Genomic DNA, 17,828 nt, shown 5'->3' with positions numbered 1-17,828 from the left:
GTTCTACCATCCTATGCCCAATTGCATGCTGACTAGGTACTTGGAAATTATGGTTACATATTGTAGTATCATGTGGTAGGCACCCAACAACCCCGTTACTTGGCCCGGGACGACAAATTTCATATTGCTATGCTTGAGTAGACGGGATTTCGGTTGAGTACATAACACGAGTGATGCGAGGTTGATTAAATAATCAAGACCGGTTAAGACAAGATTTTCAAGGCCTCGGACGCAATGCAACTCTGGGTGAAGGACGGTTGATCGGCTCCCTGGAGAACCCAGTGGATGACCCGGGATGCTGGAGAGGCCATGACATCCTGCGGAAAGCTTCACCCAGGCTCAAAGAGACGGACGGATATTTTCAAGACCCAAGGCTTACCTGCACAACCACAAGTCATTATGGGCTCTGGCTTGGTTGGACAACGAGGCGACTTTGGACAGGCGGTGCTATCAGATGTAGAAGAACGGTAGGATTGGATGGGCACCGACAGGGATTCAGAGGGACCCGTTGAAAGACCATGTTTTGATCATCCGGTCTTCAAACACCCTGAAGTGCGAGGACATACACGGAGGCGATCAAATCTTGTGGGGAACGTCTGCAAAACTCTGCAGAGTACTCAAACCTAATCGATTAGCCGTGTCCACGGTCATGGACAACTTAAGCCAAAGGAACTGAAGTTATCTGGATTTCTCAACACCATTACATATATTTGATGAGGGTAATAATGATAACTCGGGTATGAGAACTGGTTGGCGGAACCATCTCATTAACAACCAACTACGTAGTAATATTTTGCTTTTAGCCCCTCTCTTGTTGTAGGAGAAAATTTGCTTTACGCTAAAACTTACAACACCACCTGCCATATATGCATATAGTATAGATGATATTTTACCCCCTCTCATATGTGACTTGTCGGCATATTCAATATGCTGACCTACACGGCTGCAACGTCTTATGTTGCAGATATTTTTCTTCGACGAGTAAGAGTACGATTCGGGGTTACGGTCTACACTCAACTTGCCGTTGGTGTTTATTGGGACTCCACTCCCTTGACTGCTTCCGCTGAGATATTTAAGGTATATATCAGTTTTACGCTATTTACATGTGATTGCACTTTGATATATACATTGATGTACTGTGTGTGCCAGCATACTGATCCAGGGATGGCATAGCTACACAGAGGCTTGACTCGTTTTGAGTCAGGTCGCTACAGAAATGGTATCTCAAAACGAGTCAAGCCTCTGTGTATCTGTGCCATCCCTGGATCAGTATGCTGGCACACACAATACATCAATGTATATATCAAAGTGCAATAACATGTAAATAGCGTAAAACTGATATATATATATATACCTTAAATATTTCAGCGGAAGCAGTCAAGGGGGTGGAGTCCCAATAAACACCAACGGCAAGTTGAGTGTAGACCGTAACCCTGAATCGTACTCTTACTCGTCGAAGAAAAATATCTGCAACATAAGACGTTGCAGCCGTGTAGGTCAGCATATTGAATATGCCGGCAAGTCACATAAGAGAGGGGTGAAAAGTAATCATCTATACTATATGCATATATGGTAGGTGGGGCTATAAGTTTTTAGCGAAAAGCAAGTTTTCTCCTACATCAAGAGGGGGCTGTACCCGAGTTGTCAATAATTACCCTCATCAAATATATAAATAATGGTGTTGAGAAATCCAGATAACTTCAGTTCCTTTGGCTCAAGTTGTCCATGACCGTGGACACGGCTAATCGATTAGGTTTGAGTACTCTGCAGAGTTTTGCACACGTTCCCCACAAGATTTGATCGCCTCCGTGTATGTCCTCGCACTTCAGGGTGTTTGAAGACCGGATGATCAAAACATGGTCTTTCAACGGGTCCCTCTGAATCCCTGTCGGTGCCCATCCAATCCTACCGTTCTTCTACATCTGCTAGCACCGCCTGTCCAGAGTCGCCGCGTTGTCCAACCAAGCCAGAGCCCATAATGACTTGTGGCTGTGCAGGTAAGCCTTGGGTCTTGAAAATATCCGTCCGTCTCTTTGAGCCTAAGTGAAGCTTTCCGCAGGATGTCATGGCCGTCCCCAGCATCCCGGGCATCCACTGGGTTCTCCAGGGAGCCGATCAACCGTCCTTCACCCAGAGTTGCATTGCGTCCGAGGTCTTGAAAATCTTGTCTTAACCGGTCTTGATTATTTAATCAACCTCGCATCACTCGTGTTATGCACTCAACCGAAATCCCATCTACTCAAGCATAGCAATATGAACTCTGTCATCCCGGGGCCAAGTATCGGGGTTGTTGTGTGCCTACCACATGACACTACAAACTATACTAAAATTTCCAAGTACCTACTCAGCATGCAATTGGGCATAGGATGGTAGAACTATGATGCATAAAACATAGGTGATAGTATGATCAAAGTGACTTGCCTGATGATGTTGACGAAGAAGAATTTCTCAAGAAATAACTTGGTAGACTACTCGTCACTCTCCGATGAAATCTATATAACAAACATATCATCCACATAAGCACTCATACTAGCAATCATTCTTGCAATCGAAACAAAAGAGAGAGCGAATAGGAATACGAAAGAAACTTCAAATAAGACTAGGGAGTCCTCTAGTACATCAAACACTAAATGATTTTTGTCCAACAGAAAATAATAACAAGGAACTAAGATATAAATCTAACTAAGATAAAATAAAGTATTTTTCAGAAAACTTTTTGAAAGTATTCCCAAACGGGATTTGAAACAGTGCGGAAACCAATTGCAAGTTACTAAGGAACTAGAATTGATTTCATGAAAACAATTAAAAATAAAATTAAAACTTGTTGCAAGTCTACTGTTTAACTAACAAAAAAAACAATAATCTTTCTGAAATAATAAAGAAAATATTTTAAAACAAAAATAGAAAAGGAATTAGCCGAAATCCTAAAAGAGGTGAAACAGAAATAGTTTCACAAGAAACAGTGAGCTAAAATACTCAAACAATTCTGAAATTTCTACCACTGATAAATAAGATCACTAGTGATCAGTAGCAAAAAGAATCAAATTAAAATCTATTTTTAACTCCTGGAATAGGCAAAACAAGCTTTAAACTAAATCTGACCTAACTCAAATTTAAAAATTTCAAACATAGACAAATTATATGTTTTTAAAAACTACAGGAAATTTGTGAGCTACTGGAAAAAGAATCAACTATGTTGGACTTCGGGATCAAAAGTTATGGCCAAAACAAAACAGAAACTTTTCTGTTTTTGCAAATAGGCAGAAAAGGTGAAGCTAACTAGTAACTAACAGGGGGTACACGTGGCATGTTGTGATAGGCTGCGGGGGTGTTTGTTGCAAGGTTAGGAGCAAACGGCCGTGGGCTAACAAACTACTGGTTAACCGTGTTAAGTGGAAAAAAAACCAGCACGGTTTTTCTAATCTAACCGAAGAGGTATCCTAAGAACTAATCTAACCCGTAGGATATGGATCTAAGGGTTAACAAAACAAAAGAAAAAACAACAGAGAGGAGGGAGTCCTTACCGTGGCTTTAATGGCCGATGGGAAGGGGTGCAGGGGGTGGAGCTCCGGTGGGGTGGGTCGCCGGCGGGGAAGGGGCACTCCGGCGGGGTGAGGAAGGGGTGGGGCGGCGAGGCTCAAGGGGGGGAGGGAGGCGAGGTGGTGGGAGTGCAGGGGGGGCTCGGCAGGGAAGTTGCTAATCTTGCTCGCTGGTGCTCCTAGCAATGGGGAAGCAGGGGGCGATGGGGAGGGGTTCTGGCGAGGGGAGGAGCAGGGGGGCGAGGTGGAGGGGTGGCGGAGGAGGGGTGGCCGAAGGGGTGGGAAGCTCCTGGCGATGGGGAGGAGTGCAGGGTGGTGGCGAGGTGGAGCTCCTGTGATGTTCTCTGGTGGTCAACTCCGGCGAGGGGTGCCGAGCTAGAGGCGAGGAGAGGGGAAGTTTTCAACGCGAATTGAACGAGGAAGCGCAGGGGGTTCTTATAGAGGCGACGGGAGGCGCTGGGAAGGAATGTGCTTCGCGAATCCCGGAGGTGGAGATCCTCTGTCCATGGATGGCAAGTTCCTGTGACGTGAGGGAGAGAGGAGGAAGAAGATGATCTTCTTGGGCTGGTGAAAGGAAAGTCTTAATGGGCCACCTGGAGTTTCCTAATAAAAATGATTTCCTTTCCTATTTTTAAAACTAGGAAACTAAAACGATAAAAAGGAAATCAAATCAATTCGGAATAAAGAGTTTCTATATACTAAAATTATCAGAAAAATAAAATATAGATGATGGGCATTCTTCCACGGCAAAAATAAAAACTTCAGAAAAAATTATTTTCACAAAATTGCCTAAAAGGTTTATTTTCTTTTGCAAATAATTTTCAAATGACCCTCTAAGTTTTAGGGTGCAAATAACTTTCAAAATGCCCGGGTATTTGAGGGTCATGTTCCTCCTCTCTTTTCTGTTTGACAGAAAGTATTTCCCGGCATTTCTTGCACGAAGAAAACAAATGGAAATGCAAAAGAATTCAAATGCAAATATCTCCGTTCCAATTATTTATAGTTGAAGAAGTCATGTCATCTTCTCTCTTTGCTTTTAAAAGATTGAATTTGAATTCACCGGAGATGGGGAAAGTCATTTTATTCCCTCTCATTCCAAAGTTTCGAAAAGTTTCAAATTTCACACAAGTTTCAATCACTCAGGCAACCAACAAACAATCTTATATCAATTATATTAACATTCCAAAATTTATAATTTTGGGATGTTACAGCTTACTTCATGGTGTCTAAAGAAATTCAAGTACTCAACCTCTCAATAAGATAACGGTTTTCTCTACGGATATCTGATAAAATAATATCAGTCAGACAGTGAGGAAGAACAAACGCCAAGGCAGTCTGGTGTGAAGTGTTTACCTTCGACTAAGCGCTTCTCCTGCTCTAGGCACACACTCTTGTTCTTCTCAGCTTCAAGGCTGAGGCCCAGGTCCTGCACCTCCTTCTCCATGGAATCGTAATGGATCCTGACCTCACACTTCAGCAATGGAAATTCTAAGACTACCGCCAAGTACTCTAGTCGACGGCAGCCTTGGGGACTACACCCATTGGGTGCGCTCATCGCCCCCCCCCCTCATTGGAGAGATGAAGAGAAGGACAAAAGGTTATGTACCCTAACGGTCTATGTCAAATGAAAATAGAAACTAAGACTACCATCGTCCGCTTTAGTCAACAACACTCTCGGGGACAACACCTAGTGGGTGCACTCATCGCCCCCCGCCCACTACAAGAGAACATCCAGTGGATGTGCCCCGTTCAAACCCACTTGGGAAACAAAAAAACACATGTAGAGGAAAAACTTCCGAATGAGACCAGAATTCACATGGGTACTTACCCGAATGTTCTTCCCGAGGGCTTCGCTGGCGTTATACGCCTCCTTCAGTTGTCCAGTCATCAACTCCAGCTGGATCAAGGCCTCCTTGCGTGTGCCCTCCTGGTCCTCCAGGACATGGTGCAACTTGAAGATGTTGGCCATCGGAGGAGTTGGTGGAGTGGCAGTCGGAACTGTTCTGTGTGAAGCTTCAGCAGAGGAAGGCCTGGTAACTCGACTGAGAGTGATGTCCTACATCACCACATCCTCGATGGTTGGAGAGTTAAGCGAATCAAGCTCGATCATGACACGCGGCTCTACAAACCTTGAAAGTCACTCGATGATTAATGACAAGAGAAAGCAAGGTTCCCGAATGAAGTACGAGCAAGTTCAGGTGCTACCTTTGGAGTATGCAATGTTAGCATCAGTCTGACCCTTCACTTTGGCCTCGGGCTCGAGTGACACGGTCGAGGTATTAGCTCTACAGCGAAAACATTCAAGAAGCTATGTCATTCCGCCGACAACCGTAACACAACATTCAAGAACCTATGTTACTCGATAAAAACACTTACGCTGAGGCCACAGGTACGTCCACCTTGTTGTGCGGTATGACGGCCTTCCGAGGCTTGGAAGCCGTAGTCTTGGGCTGTCATACATCCAAAATGCATCACTATTTTGTATCACAATTTGTCTCTATTCATTGATATATTTCACTTTATGACGCTGTACTAATAGTGTTTTGGCTTATTTTACAAAGTTTATAACTTTTCGGTGCCGAAACAGTGGACGCAAGACTCAGCAAAGAAAATAGCACGAAGAGTTGCAATATCAGAACATCTCCAATTGCGCTGAAATTTTTAGGGAAGAAGTTTCCGAACAGATCCCGAAGATAGGACAAAGAAGGGCCGGAGGGAGCCACAGGTCACCCAAGCGACCTGCTGGTGCCCCCCTAGGCCACGCCAGAAGACCTCGTGGGCGATGGGCCCCTCCTCCGGTGCTCTCCTTTGGCCTATATGTTCCTCTTGAACTAAAAGTTCTGGGGACATAAGAGTTTTCACGATTCCGGCGCCGCTCCGCGGCGGAAACCTATAGAGAAGAAAAGACCTTTCCAGCGGGCAGATTCCGCTGGGGAGAACTTCTCCCAGAAGGGGAGATCGTCCTCATCATCATCACCATATCATCACGGGCATCATCGAGATCATAATCACCATCATCCCCAACACCAGCACCATCTCCACCTTCATCCCATGTACTTCATCATTGCAATCGGAGTTGTACCTTGCACTATTCATCGCCTCTACTCTACCGGTGTTGATTACCTTTTTTATGGTGAATGGTATTGAGTTTTGTTGGAGAATTATTGTTATGACGAGATTGTTAATCCTATTTTCATCACCTCTGATCATGATCTCTTTTATGTCTTGTGAGTAGTTCCGTTAGTTCTTCAAGACATGGGAAAAGTCTAGATGCTGGTAGTCATATGATGTTGAAGTAATATGTGTTGATTAATATTTAAGTTATGGTGTTATTCTTCTAGTGGTGTTATGTGAACGTCGACTACATAACACTTCACATTTTGAAGGACCTAGGGGAATGCATCGTGTAAAAAGAATGCTTATGGTGGGTTGCCGGAGTGACAGAAACTGAACCCCAGTTTGCATACTTTTGCATGAGGGGGTATTGGATCCTAAAGCTTATTGCTATGGTTAGGCTTTGCCTTAATTTTTCTCTTGTATTTGCGGATGGTTGCAAGAGGTATGAATCATAAGAGTGTACTTGTCTTAGCCTAGACAGTGCACTAGTTAAGATCCACCCACATAACACTTATCAATACAAAACATAGTACTAAACGGAATATGGCGAAAGCACTTGACTATCTCTCCTGTGTGTCCTTAGGAATACCCTGTGATGAAGTAATATGTGTTGATTGATATTTAAGTTATGGTGTTATTCTTCTAGTGGTGTTATGTGAACGTCGACTACATAACACTTCGCCTTTTTAAGGACCTAGGGGAATGCATCGGGTAGAAAGAATGCTTATGGTGGGTTGCCGGAGTGACAGAAACCTGACCCCAGTTTGCATAGTTTTGCATGAGGGAGTATTGGATCCTAAAGCTTATTGCTATGGTTAGGCTTTGTCTTAATTTCTCTCTTGTATTTGCGGATGCTTGCAAGAGGGATTAATCATAAGAGTGTACTTGCTTAGCCTAGATGGTGCACTAGTTAAGATCCACCCACATAACACTTATCAATACAAAACATAGTACTAGACGGAATATGGCGAAAGCACTTGACTATCTCTCCCGTGTGTCCTCGGGAATGCCTTAGTCTTTATAAGTTTAGTCCATCGGCTTATCCTTTGCGTTTAAAAGGATTGGGCCACTTGCTGCACCTCGACACCATTTACTTTACTTGCATTTATTTCCTTGTTGCTTATACTAGAAAACCCATAAAAAGTTACCTTTCAGTAGTTGTAGTTATTCCTTGCTCAAGATCAGTTGTCAATACCTTCCGCTCCTCGTTGGGTTCGACACTCTTACTTGTCGAAAAGGCTACGATAGATCCCCTACACTTGTGGCTCATCAGGCTGCTTGGAGGCCTTCTCTGGTGATGCCATGGGCTCACTCTGCCCTCGCTTTGATCGGTGATTTGGAACGACCGATATAGTCGGCTCAGCAACACTCGGAACCTTGGCGCCACTAGTACGGGCCCCAGGTTCCTGGCACGTGTTGCAATGGGCCTCGACTGGGACCTCCTCAGATGGGGGGACTCCACCTCATCCCTTCCCTCATCATCATTGTCGCTCTCCTCGGACTCCTCCTTATCATCGTCATCATCGTCGCCTCGCAAACCTGAAGGGTGGTCAGTGTCACTCGCCACATCAATGGGCGTGCGGTCGACATCTCGCACCGAGCTGATCAATGTCGTGAAGGCTTGCCGAGTGAAAGAATCAAGTTCAAGTCAACAATAGAGGGACTACGACTATAAATTCACTCAGGCGTATGTTAAAATCCAAATTATCTAATTCGGTGGATTCTGCACTGAGAAGGGGGGCACCAACATGGTACCCCTAGGGTTGTCATGCACCGAGGTGACGGCCTTAAGTTTGACCTCTAGCTCCTCTACTCCAAGCTCCTCCGGGTGGACGCGGGTCGGATCAGTTGGCCCCTCGTACGTCCACATAGGATGGGCCCTGCCTACATGGGCCGAATCCTCCGCTAGAAGAAAATCTCCAGCAGGTCCATCCCATTGATGCCCTTCCACACCAATGCAACTAAATCTATCACCAAGATCTCGACGTCTACCCTCTCACTCTTCGACGCAGTCAGAGAATGGGCCGAGTGCACTCGCTCCACTAAGTACAGTGTCACATCCCTGGAGCCCTAACCAAGGTTTAGCATTGTGCTCATATCTTCTTTGCATTGCATCCAAGAGAATTGCAACAAGAACAAGCAAGTGGTGAAGGAACACTCAAAAACCCTAGCCACTTCTCAAATTCAAAGGAATTATAAACTTGTTCAAATCAATGAACTCAAAATGGCCTCAAGAAAAGTTCAACTTTTCTGATAAATCATGGAAGAAAATAAGCAATGAAGAAAACCATTTTCATAACACTTTTGGCATTTTAAATAAATGCAAAAAGCTACTGGTTTCAAGTTTAAAGTTTGAATTAAAAAACTTTAAGTTTTCAAAAACGTTGAAAACTCCAGGAATGGTTGGATATATTCCAACAAATATTCTGGTTTGTTCAAAATACAATTTACAAACTATTTTGGAGCTGAAATAAATAGCAAATCAAATAGTTAGCAAAATAGAAACAAAACAGAAAAAAAGGAGGAAAGAATTACCTGTCGCTCACCTCAGCCCAGGCCCAGTCGCGCTGTCGTCTTCCTCCTCGCCAGTAGGAGCAGGAGGTGGCCGCCGCGACGCCGTGCGCCTCCACGTAGCTCTGTGCCTGCCTGGCCACCACTTCGCGCTGGCGAGCACGGGGATAACCTCCCCGAGCACGTATCTATCCATTCCCGTGCTCCACCTTCCCCCTCTCCTCTTGGTTCTTCCGATCCCCACTGCCGCCCTTGACACGAGCTCGAGCTCGAGCTGCCCGTGCCCCTAGCCACGGGATCTTCCTCCCGAGTGTGCCATTAGCTCCGCCTCGACGAGCTGGTCCTTCCTGCAGAAGCCGAAGCCTCCCCGAGCCCTACAACGCCCACGGCACCGTCGTCTTCAACCTTTGGCCGCCGGCGAGCTCTGCTCGATTCGTCGCCCTCAGCGCTTCCCCGAGCCGTCTAAGCCCTCCTCTGCACTACTCGTGAGCCTGCGCAGATTTTCCCCAACTTTTCCCCGTCGATCTCCTCCTCTAGGCCTAGTTTCACCGGAGCCCGGCGATGACCGCCGCTGCAGCTCGTCGCCGGCAGCCCTCCGGTGAACGGCTGGTCCGTCTGAGGCCACCAACACCCTCAGGACGTCACGTAGATGCTTTAGGAGCCCAGCCCCGCGCGATTTGACCTTGTATCTGATGACCTCGACGATGGCCGAACTTGGTCGCCGCCGAGCTCGTCGCCGGCGTCGATTCCGGCCACCCCAGCCCCTGGGGTTTGCCCCATCGTGCGCGTCGTCGAGTGGCCGTTCTCCCCGTGGTCTCCGCCGTGCGTTTGGACGTCGGAAGCGAGTTTCTGATGCCCTCCGCCGTACTGGTGGTCGCTGGAGGCTCCCCGCCGGCGAGGACGACCTCGCCGCCGGTGGATCTCAGCTGGCCTGAGCCACTGACGTGTGGGGCCAGCCTCTGGATAAGTTGGACTAATAAAAATAAAATTAAATAAATTAGTAAGTCACTGACCTCTGGGTCCAGTGGGGTTAATTAGCTAATTAAGATTAAAACCAGTCTAAAAATGACCAGAGTCACTAACTAGTGGGCCCCACTGGTCAGGTTTGACTTTCAACGACCAGTTGGACCTGCTGATGTCATGCTGATGTAGTAAAGAGTTTTCTGATTTAAAAGAATTCCAGAAAAATGCCAAAACTTCTAGAAATCATAGAAATTAATGTATAACTCCAATGAAAATAAGTTATATATGAAAAAGTATCAGAAAAATCCAAGGAATCTGAATATGTCACTTTCAAACATGTTTGAAAATGTTACTGAACCCAAACACATAGATTAATGAATAAGTTAACTCTTATAAATACTTTGGAGATCGAATTTGGAAATTATTTAAATTCCACTTCAAATGATATGATCAAACACCATCCAAATCACAAACCAGCAACCTAACATGTCATCTCCATGCATGTTAAAAGCAAGTTGATCTGAGCATCAAGTCGAATCAATTAAAATGGTATCCGAGAATACCTCGTTTGAAGTAATATTTGAATTTGATTCAAATCAACTTCAAACCTAATAAACGTTAGTTATAAAAGTATACCACTTTGCATCCTCATGCCATGCTCATGCATCATCTTGTTGCATATGCTTGTGATTGATTGTTGTCACTCTTTTCGGTAGGCTCCGCTCCTCCGGATTCCACCGAATATCCGTCTGACGGATATTGTCACTCCTGTGAGCAATAAGGCAAGCAACCATTTTGATCATCCCGATAAATCCCATGTTCTCGCTCCTGCACTTAATTCTTGCATTAGGAACAAATGCTTCAAATGCTTTTGCCACGTTAGTTGAACCCACTTCCTTTGCATGACCTGTCCTTGTCACACTAAATAGCTGAACCTTGCAACCTAGCGTACCTGGTAGTTGCTTGAGCCATGATGTGCCCTATCCTGCTATGCATGCTATGCTTAGAGTTGTGTATGGTCTGTCATCTGGGAGATGAACAGAATTGTGAGAATGTGTTCAGTAAGTAAAGGTTGTGTGTTGAACCTGATTTGGTAAAGGTACTGGTGAAAGGCTATGTAGGAGTACATGGCGGGTTGTTTCATTGGAACCATCCTTAGGACCCGAGTTCCGTGTATGTAATCCAAGACTAGATACTACCACACGTTGGGATACTTAATTGACCCTCTTGACTTATTAATCGCTTAGTACTCGGTCCAGGAGTTGCAAGTAGTGTCTGGTGTTTATAGTCATGCTGGAGGCCGTGCATAGCGCTGACCTGAGAGGTGGGCTGTGATGCGGTAGGCAGTGGCACGGTGTACCAAGTGGCACCCGGATGGTGGGCTTGGGAACCCTGCGCACATCGTTTGAGGCCGTGGCGGAAACCTCGGCCGGACTTCCGTGCGGGTTACTCTCAGATAGGCGATAAACCTAGACTAGGTATTAGTGTGGTTAACGGTCGTGGCCGACTCCCTCGTTGGGCTTCCGCTTGAAGGTTGCCGAGGTGCATGACGTGCACATGGCGATAAGTGGCGAGAGCATGTGTGACGAAGTACACCCCTGCAGGGTTATGATCTATTCGAATAGCCGCGTCCGCAGATATGGACTACTTTGAGACATATGTTGTTCATAGATAACTTCAATGGCTACTCATAAAATTGTCAAGATAAGCGTGAGTGTCGTGGACGACATTTCTGTATGGAGACGGAATGATTCCACGATGGAGTATTGTTGTGGTGTTAGTGGACTCGTGTGTGAGAAATCAAGTTGTCAAAAGTTGTTTTAAAATGTAAGTTGTCTAGCCACGAGTCAAATGCTGGCATTTCGCATGAAACCCCACAATTCCTTATTGATACATTGCATGAGTAGATAGTTATCCTATAGTCTTGCTGAGTACCCCCGTACTCATGTTTGTTTAATAATTGTTGCAGAGGTGGTTAATGGCCCTAACGGAGGGTTCTTCCTAGACATCGACAACGACGAGTAGCTGGTGTCCCAGCTACGATCTGGCCCTAGGTTGGGTCTGTAGTATAGTCAGGCCATGTGCCTTATAGTTTCACATGTCTGTACTCAGACGGTTTTAAACACTTCCGCTGGCTTGTATCTGAATGACTGCTTTGATGGGTCGTGAGACCCTTACTGTGTAATATTATGTGTGTGGCTCTTCCGAGCCTTTTAAATAAAGATTGTATGTTATGGTTATGTTGTGATGCCATCGATGTATCTATACATATCGGTATGCCATGCGTACGTGTGTCGTACTTTATATGTATGGGGTTCGATTACCTAGCCGTAAACTTTAGTAGCAATCCTTACAGGGAAATGCCCCTTTGTGATCCAACGAGCCATGGTAGTTCGCTACTGCTCCAGACACATTGGTTGACCGGCGTGTGTCCTTCTTAGCTGCTGTGTCTGTCCCCTCTGGGGAAATGTCACGCAATGTAATGGAGTCCTTGTAGCTTTCTATGACTCGTCTACATCCGCTGGTGACCGACACCTGCTCTGCTAGGTCATGTATGCCTCTCCTTGTGCGGAACTGCCACTTTGGTTTATGCTTAGACATGTCGATCCAGGTTCTTTGTCATCGGAATGCTAGCAACACAATTGCATACGTGAGTCAAAAGGCGCAAACGGTCCCGGCTAAGGTAAGGCTGCAGCCGTGGGGTTAACCGTGCGTGAGACCGCAAAGGGATGCGATGTGTTACAGGCTGGATTCCTATGGCTTAGGATCGGGGTCCCGACAGCGTTGGTATCAGAGCCTGACTGACTGTAGGACTACTAAGCCAAACTGGTCGAAGTTGAGTCTAGAATTGCTTTAGTTATACATAAGGGAATTGTTTGTGGAAGGGAACGTAAGACTCTTGTTCTCTTCTCAAGTTATTCTATTCTGGTCATCCTCGTCTTTTCTGCGGGAGTTAAGGACTAGGTTACTCATCTTCTTCTAGGCTCGTGTTTCTGATCGATAGATTATATGACTATGGGTCGAGAGTTATATTTGGTTCCTTTTATTCCTAGGAAAAAGGAAGTAAGTTTGATGATCAGAGAATTGAACTTGATAGTTGAGTGGTTACGCTATTCCATTTTTGGTTGTCTCAAAATTGGTTTTTGAGCATTTACAGCCGTTCTGCTGCCCAATTTTGCATTCAGAGCTCTAATGCTTTTGCATTACTCTCTATTTTCAGATGCCTGGACGTCCTTCTCGTCAGGTGGTACGTCTGACCAGGTGCATTGATGTGCCGGGTCATACGGCCATGCTGGTCAGGGTGATGTCGGTGTGCGGTTACCGCTGGTACCCCGAGTACACAGTGGAGGAACAGTACCGAGACTTCAACCAGAGCCAGTAGATCTGCACTGTTAGGGTATTTCCAGACTACCCTGGAGCTGAGGAGCCCATCCATTGGTCCTATGGGTTGGGAGTCACTGTTGACATGGCAGTACAAGATGCTGCCTATTCAATGCTGACCATTATGAGAGCGAGACATGCACTGCTGCAGAATTCAGAGTTCTGCTATGTTCCTGCCTCTCAGCCTGGTGAAGAGGGATACCTCAGCGGAGTCTATTTTGATTCTTCTATGGAGGATCCACTACTGCAGTCCACTGCTGAGATGCTAGAGAACAGAGACAGGGATGCTCGTGCTCTCCGCATGGAGCTTTATGCTACACGTGCCCGTCTGTGGACGGCTTTGACGCAGCTGGCACCGGTAGTCCAGACAGGGCACGGAGATATGGAGATGCTAAACCCTGTTAGGACCCATCTTCCGACCCATGATGACTGGCCGGCTATAAGAGGAGTCACCCCTCTTCAGGGACCCCTACTACCACCAGTCAGGGGACCGAGGCCACATCCGTGTCCTTATGGATCCCAGGGATCTCAGGCCAGAGTGTTTCCTGATCCGCGGGTTGAGCTTCCAAGCCATGGAGGCAATCTATATGAGATGTTCTATGCGGATGCCTGAGCTGTGTGTGGAAGGATAGTATGGTAGTAGTCGTACGTTCACAGTCCTGCGTGACTTGTGAAGTATGCTTGTGATGTGAAATGAATTCCGGAGGCCTAGATAAATAATGTATAGGAAGCTTGTTAGCCTGTGATGAGTAGTTTCATAATTTTAGTAGTTTGCTCTTCGATTAAGGTTGTGCTGAACTATGTAAGGGTGTGTATGAACCATGGTGTATATATAGAAGATGCTTGTTACCATTTTGTTCGGCTATTCATTTCCGCATTCCGTGTGTTCAGTACATTCTTAATCCATAGCTAGTATTGATATGATATTGGTCTAAGCTGTGAGTTTGTTTGCCAGGATGGTGTTCACCAGGTTGAACCGTGCCCCTGCTCATGAGCAAGGCGAAGGTAGTCAAGCGTCGCGGGAAGACCTGCCTCACCCGCCCTCTCTGGTAGAAGTTATGCTTGAGGCACAGAGGAACAAAAGAGAGACCAACCGACTGTTAGAGCGTATTGAGCAGAATACGGCTCGTCAGCCTAGGAATGCTGCAGTGTCCCTCAACGACTTTGTGAAGCTGAATCCTCCAAAGTTCCATCACTCCGTCGATCCCCTCGATGCTGATGACTGGTTGTGCAGCATCTCACACAAGATTTTCTCTGCGAATGTTTCTGAGGCCGACAAGGTGACCTTTGCGGCGTATTTTCTGGAAGGACCCGCCAATCTGTGGTGGGAAAACTTTGAAGCTATGCGTCCTGCTGAACCAGCAGCCACATGGGCAAATTTCAGTGCAGCCTTCTGTCTGCACCATATTCCAGAGGGCCTGATGGACAGAAAGAGAGAGGAGTTCTGTGCTTTCACCCAGGGCAAGTTGACCGTGGATGCCTATAGCCGCGAGTTCGGTAACCTGGCTCGCTATGCAACAGAAGAGGTGTCTACTGACGCCAAGAAGCAAGCAAGATTCCGTAAGGGTCTGAGTCCTGAGCTTCGTCGTGATCTGCGCTTCCACGAGTCTGCAAGCTTTCAAGCCCTGGTCAACAAGGCGATCAGTGCCGAGACTGGCCATACCGACTTTGAAGCCATAAGGAAGCACTCCCGTGACTTTGGCTCGTCATCTGGTTCCACGTTTCCAAAACGCAGGCTGTGGGTTCTGAACAGTTCTCTTCCGCCAAGATACACTCCGAGGCCATCCTACGTGGCGCCTCAGACGAATCATACCAACCCTCCAGCAAAAACTTATGGTGGTCCAGCTAGCTATGTTGTACCACGTGCCAACCAAGTGATATGCTATAAGTGTGGAGAACCAGGTCACTATTCCCGCGAGTGTCCTCAAAATGTGGGTGCCAAGCAACCCGGAAAGTCCGTCGGGCAAGGCAAGTCGGGCAAAGCTTCCTCTGTGAAGCCAACTCATGCACGTGGCCGTGTGAACTATGTCTCAGCAGAAGAAGCTGCAGAGGATCCCGACGTCATACTGGGTACGCTTCTTGTTAATCATCACCCAGCGTCTGTTCTCTTTGACACTGGGTCTTCTCATTCTTTCATTTCAGAAAGTTATGCACAGTTGCATAACATGTCTTTTTCTAATATGCCAATTCCATTGGTTGTCCAAACTCCTGGTAGTAAATGGCAAACCTCTAGGATAACCTATGACAATGAAATTCTAGTAGACAGGCTAGTTTTTCTAGCCTCATTGATAGCCCTGAAATCTTCGGATATTAATATCATCTTGGGTATAGACTGGATGTCAGCTCACTATGCCAAGATTGATACTCATTCTAGAAATGTTCAGCTTACCCATCCCTCGGGTGAGATAGTCAATGTCTCTACTCGAGTTGCCAAATGCCAACTCTATTCCCTAAATGCTAACCCTCTTCCGGAACTTGAAGACATCCCGATTGTCCATGACTTCCCGGATGTTTTTCCAGAGGAACTGCCAGGAATTCCACCTGACAGAGATGTAGAGTTTGTGATAGATCTTGTTCCGAGAACTGTCCCAATAGCCAGAAGACCATATAAGATGGCACCCCTGGAGCTAGCCGAACTTAAGAAGCAACTAGATGAGGCTTTGAATAAAGGTTTCATTCGTCCTAGCTCTTCTCCTTGGGCTTGCCACGTCCTCTTCGTCAAAAAGAAGGACGGAACGGATCGGATGGTTGTAGATTACCGACCAGTTAATCTGGTCACCATAAAGAACAAGTATCCGCTCCCCAGGATCAACGACCTGTACGATCAGCTCGCTGGATCCTCAGTCTTCCCCAAAATGGATTTGAGGTTGGGATACCATCAAATCAAGATCAAGAACGGGGACATTCCAAAAACGTCTTTTGTTTCTCGTTATGGCCAATACGAGTACACCGTCATGTCCTTCGGGTTAACCAATGCCCCAGCCACTTTCCTCGTCTGATGAATTCAATCTTCATGGAGTATTTGGATAAATTCTTCGTGGTGTACCTCGATGATATTCTCATCTACTCGAAGAACGAACAAGAACATGCCGAGCATCTAAGGCTAGTATTGATGAAACTTCGAGAGCATCGCCTTTATGCCAAGTTTTCAAAATGTGAATTTTGGTTACCAGAAGTGACCTATCTAGGTCACGTAATCTCTGGTAAGGGTATTGCTGTCAATCCCGAGCGAGTTCAAGCCGTCCTTGATTGGACTCAACCTGAATCGGTTAAGCAAGTTAGGAGTTTTCTTGGTCTAGCGAGCTATTGTCGCCGCTTTGTCGAGAATTTATCTAAGGTTGCAAAGCCTCTAACTGAACTCCTCAAGAAGGATAAAAAGTTCGAGTGGACACCACAGTGTGAGCATAGTTTTCAGGAACTGAAAAGACGCCTGACTTCCGCACCTGTGTTGCTACCACCAGATTTTTCTAAGGACTTTGTTATCTATTGCGACACCTCGCGACAAGGATTAGGTTGCATTCTCATGCAAGATCGTCATGTGATCGCATACGCATCTCGACAGTTGCGTCCACATGAGGATAATTATCCCACACATGACCTTGAGCTTGCAGCTGTGGTCCATGCACTAAAAACCTGGCGACATTACCTTCTGGGTAATCGTTGCGAAATATTCACTGATCACCAAAGTCTGAAATATATTTTCACCCAGCCGGATTTGAATCTCAGGCAAAGACGGTGGGTTGAGTTGATCTCGGATTACGACTTAGGGATAACTTACACCCCGGGGAAGGCCAATGTTATGGCTGATGCACTAAGTCGTAAATCTTATTGTAACAATTTGATGCTACAACAAGGACAACCACATCTCTATGAGGAATTTCGGAAGTTGAACCTTCATATTGTTCCTCAAGGATTCCTTTCTACCCTGGTGGCGAAGCCTACGCTTAGGTATCAGATCATAGCCGTGCAGGCTTATCATAAGGGTATATCCCGGATCAAGGAGAATATTGCTAGCGGAAACGCTAGGGATTTCTCCATCAATGAGAAAGGTGTTGTGTTCTTCCAGAACCGTTTAGTGGTTCCTAAGAGCAAACGTCTGCGGCAATTGATCCTTAAGGAGGCTCATGATTCTCCTCTCACCATTCATCCTGGTAGTACTAAGATGTATCAGGACCTACGCCAGAGGTTCTGGTGGACTAGGATGAAGAGAGAAATAGCTGAGTTCGTTGCTAACTGCGACGTTTGTCGTCGAGTTAAGGCTGAACATCAAAGGCCTGCTAGCACCCTTCAACCTTTAGTTATTCCTGAATGGAAATG

This window comes from Hordeum vulgare, chromosome 2H (genome assembly GCF_904849725.1).
Source record: "Hordeum vulgare subsp. vulgare chromosome 2H, MorexV3_pseudomolecules_assembly, whole genome shotgun sequence".
Taxonomy (NCBI): domain Eukaryota; kingdom Viridiplantae; phylum Streptophyta; class Magnoliopsida; order Poales; family Poaceae; genus Hordeum; species Hordeum vulgare.
This window is presented reverse-complemented; position numbering follows the sequence as displayed.